Raw genomic sequence first — 8,703 nt, 5'->3', positions numbered from 1 at the left:
GTGCATACCACCTTTCTTTTTGCTATGCGTTTTCAATGTACAATTTTAAATTTGAAATATTCAGTTAATGATTTGAAAGTGCACATTTGGTATTTTGCAGTAATATCTTGCCAAATAAAGTAATGTTAGCCTTCACGTGACACATGTCACATAGAGAGCATTCTAAGCCCCTTGTCACACTGAGGTCTGCTGTATAGGTGAATGTAAACAGCGGCTTCAATTATTGTGATCGTTTCATAGCTTCTGTTACTGCTAATAACTAGACACCAGTGCCTACGAGATTTAATTTGTACACTATAAGTATGTTCTTACCAACAGTTGGTTTATACTCAGGTGTCTTTGTGCTCTTTTGTTTCTTATTCACTGATCGCTATGCCAAATGTTTTTTTTTCCCCTTCATCTGTCCAGGTCCCCCCCCCCCCCCCCCCATCTGCCCTTGGCTGTGGTGTGTCATCTTCGTGCCGACTTTTTAGCGCAGTGTTTTTTTGTGATTGTTAAGTGTTGTGCGTCTTTTCCGCCGAAGTGTTGCAAACGGACATCATACTGTCGCTGGGTGTGATTTTTTTTATCTCTTGCGAACAGAAACCAGACTGTCGCCGTGTTTTTTAATTGTCTGTCTACTATTTTACCTGTCTGCTTCCTGCGTATTTTATTAGTATCGCCCACCCTTTGTTTTATGTTTTAACTTTCCACAATTTTCCACCGTTTACAATTTACGTCACCGTTTTATTGCCTGCTTTATTGTTTCTTATCTTCTTATGTTTCAAAAATTCTGTAGGCTGAAGAGCAGCGTACTAAGCTGCTGCCAGCCCGCCCCCTTTGGGGGGGAATCGAAATTCAATAAAGGAAAAAAAAATCAAATGTTTAACTTGCAGCACTGAAGATGATCATTATGTGACCGAAAATCGATTTAGCTGTTAATAAATCATCAAAATTACGGCCAATACTGACTTTCCTTCTAATTTTAAAAGCTGAAACGCTTAACTCTGTTCTCAAATGTTTCTTTCTAAAGGCAGACCGAGGAGAAATGCAACAATTTAATTCCCATACCACTGAAAAGATGATTGAAATGAATAATAGTGTCAGTGGTGTTGAAAAACAGCTGAAATTGAACAAAGCTCCGGGGTTCGATGGAATCCCTATCAGATTCTTTACTGGATCTGAGTTAGCCGCTCTTGTAACTATAATCTATTGTAGATCCTTCGAACAGAAAGCCATGCCCAATAGTTAGAAAAAAAACACAAGCCACACCCTTCTAGATGGGTAGTAGAACAAAACTACTGTCCAATATCCTTAACATCTATTTCTCGTAAAATCTTTGAATATATTCTGAGCTGCAACATAATGAGGTACCTTGAACAGAATGACTTCCTCAACACCAGCGAGCATGGATTCCAAAAACATCGATCATGTGGAACCCAACTCTCACTTTTCTCACATGTCATATCGCAAGCTTTGGATCAAGGCAGTCAGCTAGATGCAGTATTTCTTGATTTCCGAAAAGAATTTGACCACACCTACGTTTATTGTCAAAAGTTCCATCATGTTGGGTACAAAGTGAAACTAGTCATTGGATTGTGGACTTTTTGGTTGGGAGGACGCAGCGTGTTACCTTGGACGGAGAGTTATCCTCAAATGTAAAATAAAACTTGGGGTTTGCCTCTGGGGAGTGTGTCGGGACCCTTGCTGTTCATTACGATATACATGACACGTATCTGCAGTTGCGAATATGGAGAACAGTCAGCTGTGTTTTGGAATGACGACAATGAAAATTTGTGCCGGACCAGTATTCGAACTTGGACATCCCCCTTATCGCGAGCGGTCGCCTTATCATCAGGCCATCTGCACACGACTCAAGGCCAGATCCAGACTACCACACGTCGTCAACTATGTGTCTACAGCCGCGACTCGTACATCCGTTACGCATATTCTCATACAGGGGACATACTTTAATTCAAAATCGTTTGATAAAAAAATACGATATTGCAGTGTCTGAGTTATTCAGTAACATGATGCAAAGTTCGTTCGAAAATGCACGCATGTCCGAAGAACTTCGCGTCGTATTTCTGAACAACATAGGTACTGCAACATCGTTATCAGACCTTGCTCTTCACCTTTTAGATTAATGACATTGTGGACAATGTTAATACTAACCTCAGACATTTTTGCAGATGTGCAATTATCTGTAACGAAGTAGTGTCTCAAATAACCTGCATAGATATTCAGTCAGATCTTGATAAAATTTCAAAGTGGTGCAAAGATTGGCAACTTTCTTTAAATGTTCAGAAATATAAAATTGTGCACATGATAAAACAAAACAAAAATAGTATCCTTTGACTATAATACACTCCTGGAAATGGAAAAAAGAACACATTGACACCGGTGTGTCAGACCCACCATACTTGCTCCGGACACTGCGAGAGGGCTGTACAAGCAATGATCACACGCACGGCACAGCGGACACACCAGGAACCGCGGTGTTGGCGGTCGAATGGCGCTAGCTGCGCAGCATTTGTGCACCGCCGCCGTCAGTGTCAGCCAGTTTGCCGTGGCATACGGAGCTCCATCGCAGTCTTTAACACTGGTAGCATGCCGCGACAGCGTGGACGTGAACCGTATGTGCAGTTGACGGACTTTGAGCGAGGGCGTATAGTGGGCATGCGGGAGGCCGGGTGGACGTACCGCCGAATTGCTCAACACGTGGGGCGTGAGGTCTCCACAGTACATCGATGTTGTCGCCAGTGGTCGGCGGAAGGTGCACGTGCCCGTCGACCTGGGACCGGACCGCAGCGACGCACGGATGCACGCCAAGACCGTAGGATCCTACGCAGTGCCGTAGGGGACCGCACCGCCACTTCCCAGCAAATTAGGGACACTGTTGCTCCTGGGGTATCGGCGAGGACCATTCGCAACCGTCTCCATGAAGCTGGGCTACGGTCCCGCACACCGTTAGGCCGTCTTCCGCTCACGCCCCAACATCGTGCAGCCCGCCTCCAGTGGTGTCGCGACAGGCGTGAATGGAGGGACGAATGGAGACGTGTCGTCTTCAGCGATGAGAGTCGCTTCTGCCTTGGTGCCAATGATGGTCGTATGCGTGTTTGGCGCCGTGCAGGTGAGCGCCACAATCAGGACTGCATACGACCGAGGCACACAGGGCAAACACCCAGCATCATGGTGTGGGGAGCGATCTCCTACACTGGCCGTACACCACTGGTGATCGTCGAGGGGACACTGAATAGTGCACGGTACATCCAAACCGTCATCGAACCCATCGTTCTACCATTCCTAGACCGGCAAGGGAACTTGCTGTTCCAACAGGACAATGCACGTCCGCATGTATCCCGTGCCACCCAACGTGCTCTAGAAGGTGTAAGTCAACTACCCTGGCCAGCAAGATCTCCGGATCTGTCCCCCATTGAGCATGTTTGGGACTGGATGAAGCGTCGTCTCACGCGGTCTGCACGTCCAGCACGAACGCTGGTCCAACTGAGGCGCCAGGTGGAAATGGCATGGCAAGCCGTACCACAGGACTACATCCAGCATCTCTACGATCGTCTCCATGGGAGAATAGCAGCCTGCATTGCTGCGAAAGGTGGATATACACTGTACTAGTGCCGACATTGTGCATGCTCTGTCGCCTGTGTCTATGTGCCTGTGGTTCTGTCAGTGTGATCATGTGATGTATCTGACCCCAGGAATGTGTCAATAAAGTTTCCCCTTCCTGGGATAATGAATTCACGGTGTTCTTATTTCAATTTCCAGGAGTGTATTAACGAGTCACAGTTGGAATTAGCCAACTCATACAAATACTTGGGTCTAACACTTCGTAGAGATATGAATTGAAATTATCACTCTGGTTCTATTGTGGGTAAAGTTGGTGGTAGATTTCGATTTACTGATAGAGTCATAGAAAACTGAAATCAGTCTACAAAGGGGATTTCTTACAAATCACATGTTCGACCCTTTCTAGAATATTACTCAAATGTGTGGGACCCATACCAAATAAGACTAGAAGCGAATATTGAAGAGAAGGGCAGGGCCAACAGTCACGGCTTTTTTTTTTTTTTTTTTTTTTTTTTTTTTTTTTTTTTTTTTTTTTTTTTTTTTTTTGGGAGAGTGTTGCAGAAATATTGAAGGAACTGAACTGGTAGACTCTTGAAGATCGATGTAAGTATCCCAAGAAAGTCTACTAACAAGAATCAGCTTTAAATGATGACTCTAGGAATATACTACAACCCCCTACGTATCACTCACATAGGGATCTTGAGGACCAGATTAGAATCGTGAGGACAAGATTAGAATAATTACTAGACACACAAAGGAATTCAAACATTCATTCTTCCCGCACTCCATATGTGAATGGAACAGGAAGAAACCCTAATAACTGGTACAATGGGTCTTAACCTCTGCTATGCACTTCACGGTGGTTTGCAGACTTTGGACGTAAATGTAGATGTAAATGTCCGAGGTGCCCACCATGCATTATATGCTTACTCCTACACAGTATACAAGAGGAACTCAAAAACATGACCGAACCGAGGGCATGGCGAGGTAGGCTCCCACCAAGATTTCAGTTGTGGATGGGTCGCAAAACTGACTAGAATAAGAAAAATCCACAAAAAAATCTAGTTTAAAACTGGGAGAGGCATAGGGTGAACTCTCATACCCCTCATGAAACTTCCACCTACGAGAACGAGTCTTAACATCGGACGGTGATTTGTTGTCACATTGTCATTTCTACAGCGTTATTTCGTCTAAATAGCATCATACAGAAATTGCTACCGAGTCCACCCCTCTATTCTAAAGGGGCAGCCGACACAGTCAGCTGTCGGCTACTGAGCCGTGAGTTTGTCCATCTTGAACGAAACATTCTCTACTCCTCCCACCCCCCTCAGATACACTGCGGAAATGGAGGTGTGCGCAAGCCGGTTACCGGTTACACTATGATTTTTCTCAAAAGATTTTAAGGAAACTATTCGGTAAAAAAAACGATTCTCACGTACCTCATTGCCTCATTTGTCAGCTTCACCATGAAATGCCCATCATGTTTTTCACGGTCATACTTACTGAGATATTTCTATATTTACTAAGATGCTGTACGAAATTCGAATGGTTTGCAATGAAAAAAGGGGTCGCTATGAGTTTGCGTTTGGTGCATGTTAGTTCGCACATAGCTGCGTACGAAATTGAGTTAACATACTACATTTTTCTTTAAACTTGAGACGAATTCTTTATCTGTCGCCAGTCTTGAGAAATTGAATGGTGTGTAGTGCACTCACTTCTGTTCGTGTGAGCAAACGATACAATGGAAGTGAAACACTCATAACATTCCTCTTATCTCATCTGTGGTTCGACGTACCAAAAAGATTTTTTAGGAAATGAGAGCATGAAATGTGGAGAGTATTTTTCTACATAGTTAACATATGAAACTTTGTTTTCTACTGTGACATATTATGTAATTCCTTGAAAGGCCGCCAACAGCTGGTGAAATAAGAGTTAACAGGGGCTTACGTCAATATAAATGAAGGAATCACACTTTTATTTTTAAACTGAGCGTGAGATTTCCGTAATTTTTGACTTCACTTGTCCTGAGTTGTTTGATCAATAACAGACTGTTTCAGGATTCTGTCGCAACTGTAACTACATTAGAAGTTAGTGAGGTGAAATTGTGTAAAGCATTAAGAGAAAGAGAGAGAAAAAGGTGTACAAGACAGGCAAAAATAAATCGCTACCTCTGTCACAATTTCAGTATGAGCCTATACCCATTGTGTTTATTATTAAAAACAGTTGTTTTCTAATTATTTGTTGTACTCGCATAAAGTGTTAATATGATCGTCTGTAGACTCGCTAGCTGTAGCTTTCAAGTCCTGCGAGACAGGCGTTACGTGAAGACTTAAGCTGTAAAACTACACCTTCCCTAGCACGTTGACATTTGCGCGGCCAGAGAGCCATGTAATGTTGCACACACTCTATGTGGTAACAGTATGAATCGATCACACAGCCGCCGGCTACACGGCTAGCTCATAATCAACACTGGAGTTGTCGCTACGTTATTATAGGATCTCAACGGTCGGCGGGCGGGAGCTGAAGCAAGTATGATTTGAGTGAAGACTTCCGATTTCTCCAGATTTTTGTCGACTGTTGAGTGGAAGTAAACGCGGCAGTGGAGGAAGCAAGCAGAAAAGTATATATACGTTACTATTGCCTCCAGTCAGTACTTTTGCTATGAATCTTGAGCTGCTCTCGGAGCATCGAATGACCAAATAACTTACGGGCATGCAGCCAGGTAAAGTCCTCCACAACAGCTGATATCTCGATAGGTGAACACTCCATCAATTTGAAGCCATAAGCTAAAGAAACGACAGATCGCTGTGCATGACAAGTAAAGCCAGTAATCTTTTCTAATAATTTATTAAACATATCTACAAAATAAAATTTGATGAATCTGCGGAAAATAGCGAAGGCATGGGTGCACAGCACTGTCACATCTGCCATAGACTTAGGATTATCTCGATACAGCTGTAGTCATAAAGTTTTAAGGCTACGAAATTAATTTTTTGTTTGTTTTCAGGTATATGTTTGCAATTCTAATACACAAGATAATCCCTGTGTCACAGCACCGTAGCACGCCACTAGATGGGACAAAACAAGGAACTCTTCGTGATTTAAAAGTTGGTGTTTATCGTGATGGCGATGCCGTTTTTCCTGAATATTTCTTCAAGAAGAGTCGCATAGATTTTTACAATGATATCAAATCCATTATGGGGACTATTGGCCATGATTTCAGTGTAAATGAGTGCTGGTTATTCGTAGATTTAAGCAAAGTTAGTCTGAAATCAGTACATCTCCAGAGTGGGAACACACCGTGGTACCTTTAGTGACGAACATGCAGGAGCTGTTCCACCAGGACATACCACAAAATGCAAAAGCGTCACCAATGTAAAAAGGGTACCGAAATGTTGTCCGGCAGCTGCTGGTCCTTACGAAACGACGTTCCTGCTGCAAATCGCAGGGAATCGGGAAGTATTTCTGGGTATGAGTATTTCGTTTTAGTTACTCATACGTTACACATCTCGTCGATTCTTTTGTGAAAAGATAGATTTCTTTTACTGTTTGTATTTTTTTTTTTAATTTTGCATTTTGTTCGTTGTTGATCGTTGTGTTTGATTGTTGCGGACGTCACGTGACATCCGTTCAAGTTCGTTTGTTGATCCTTCCACTCAGTTTTTTATTACAGAGGCCAACCAGCTCTCTGACCGAACACGCTGAGGTACCGTGCCGGCAAAAACGTGGTTCAAAATGGTTCAAATGGCTCTGAGAACTATGGGACTTAACATCTGAGGTTATCAGTCCCCTAGAACTTAGAACTACTTAAACCTAACTAACCTAAGGACATCACACACACCCATGCCCGAGGCAGGATTCGAACCTGCGACCGTAGCAGTCGCGCGGTTCCAGACTGAAGCGCGTAGAACCGCTCGGTCACAGCGGTCGGCCAAAAATGTGGAACGCTTCACGATTTTGCGTGTCATCCTTGCGCAGTGGCCATGCTAATCTTCTCTGTATCGTTCCAATTTTAGTATATGTACCGCCGAAGCGAGTACATTTTGTTTGTTTTCGTTCGTTGTATCTACTCGGGGCGGACGTCGTAAGACACCCGTTTAAGTTCGTCGATGATCCATTAACTCAGTTTTTTATTACAGAGGGCAGCTAACCCCCTGACCGAACACGCTGAGTTACCGTGCCGGCGCATTTGAAAGGCCTGTTGCGAAAGAGTATCATTTTGCCACGTGCATACAATTCATCGGCCGCCGTAAGTACTTTCAAAAACGATATTACATGAAATCTGAAGCTAGTACAGAAATTATGAAATTAAGATCTTGATCCAGGGGTTTATTAGCTTCCAGAAACAGAGTACTTCGTATTTGTAACTCAGAAAAGGATTTTTTCGTTTGCTAGTGTTATTGCCGGATCATGGAATAACAGTGCAGGCCAGCAGATGCTGTCTAACGTTTCGTAAGAAATTATGGTTCTTTGGCAGGCACGTCACCGTTCTTGTAAACACGAACATCACGTTTAGAAATGAATTATTTCAGAGACACGTATCAAAGAGAAGAAATGTGAACTTATTACGTACTGGGGTACCTGCAATGGCATTCAAGAAACGCAACTTCTCCGTTTTCAATGAACAAAACGCTCAGCGTAAATACTTTCTAGAAAAACCTGAAATCGTAGTCATTAAATTATACTAATGGTTCCCTTTTTGTACCCGTGCCTCGGTGTGCAGAGTTTCAGATCAGGTACGTAGCCAGACAGAAAGTCTCAAACAAATTTCAGTAAATCTGTCTCTACGTGGAACGTAACAAAGGAAGTAACGTAAGGTTGCATGGTGGGGTCGTTGCAATTAACTGTATGTACAAATGATTTCTAGATAACATTAGCAGTCATCAGAAATTGTACGTGGACGATGGTGTACCAGCAGCCGTCAACAGAGTGTCTGCTACCTTGTGTTCCTGCCTTAGATATTAATGCGTTACCGTCCTTGAAGTTGAAACTGACTGGGTGTCCTGGAATTCTGCATGATTATTGGATGCCAGGATCAGCGTAATTTTAGCCATCGACCACAGAACTATGGGCTCTGAACAAAAACTAATCTTCACACAGTCCAAGTCGATTTTTAATTATACAGGGTGTCTAGTTCCG

At 43.2% G+C, this 8,703-nt stretch overlaps 1 non-coding gene across 1 annotated transcript; it reads right to left on the bottom strand.

The window, feature by feature from the left end:
• Nucleotides 1-7,497: 7,497 nt before the first annotated feature.
• Nucleotides 7,498-7,604, bottom strand: LOC124796957. Its single transcript, XR_007016850.1, has one exon. It is a non-coding gene; the product is annotated as a U6 spliceosomal RNA (small nuclear RNA).
• Between the last annotated feature and the right edge of the window lie 1,099 nt (nt 7,605-8,703).

The sequence above is a fragment of the Schistocerca piceifrons genome, chromosome 4 (assembly GCF_021461385.2).
Source record: "Schistocerca piceifrons isolate TAMUIC-IGC-003096 chromosome 4, iqSchPice1.1, whole genome shotgun sequence".
Classification (NCBI taxonomy): Eukaryota; Metazoa; Arthropoda; class Insecta; order Orthoptera; family Acrididae; genus Schistocerca; species Schistocerca piceifrons.
Note: the sequence above shows the minus strand (reverse complement) of the source record. Positions and strands in the feature narration are given on the sequence as shown.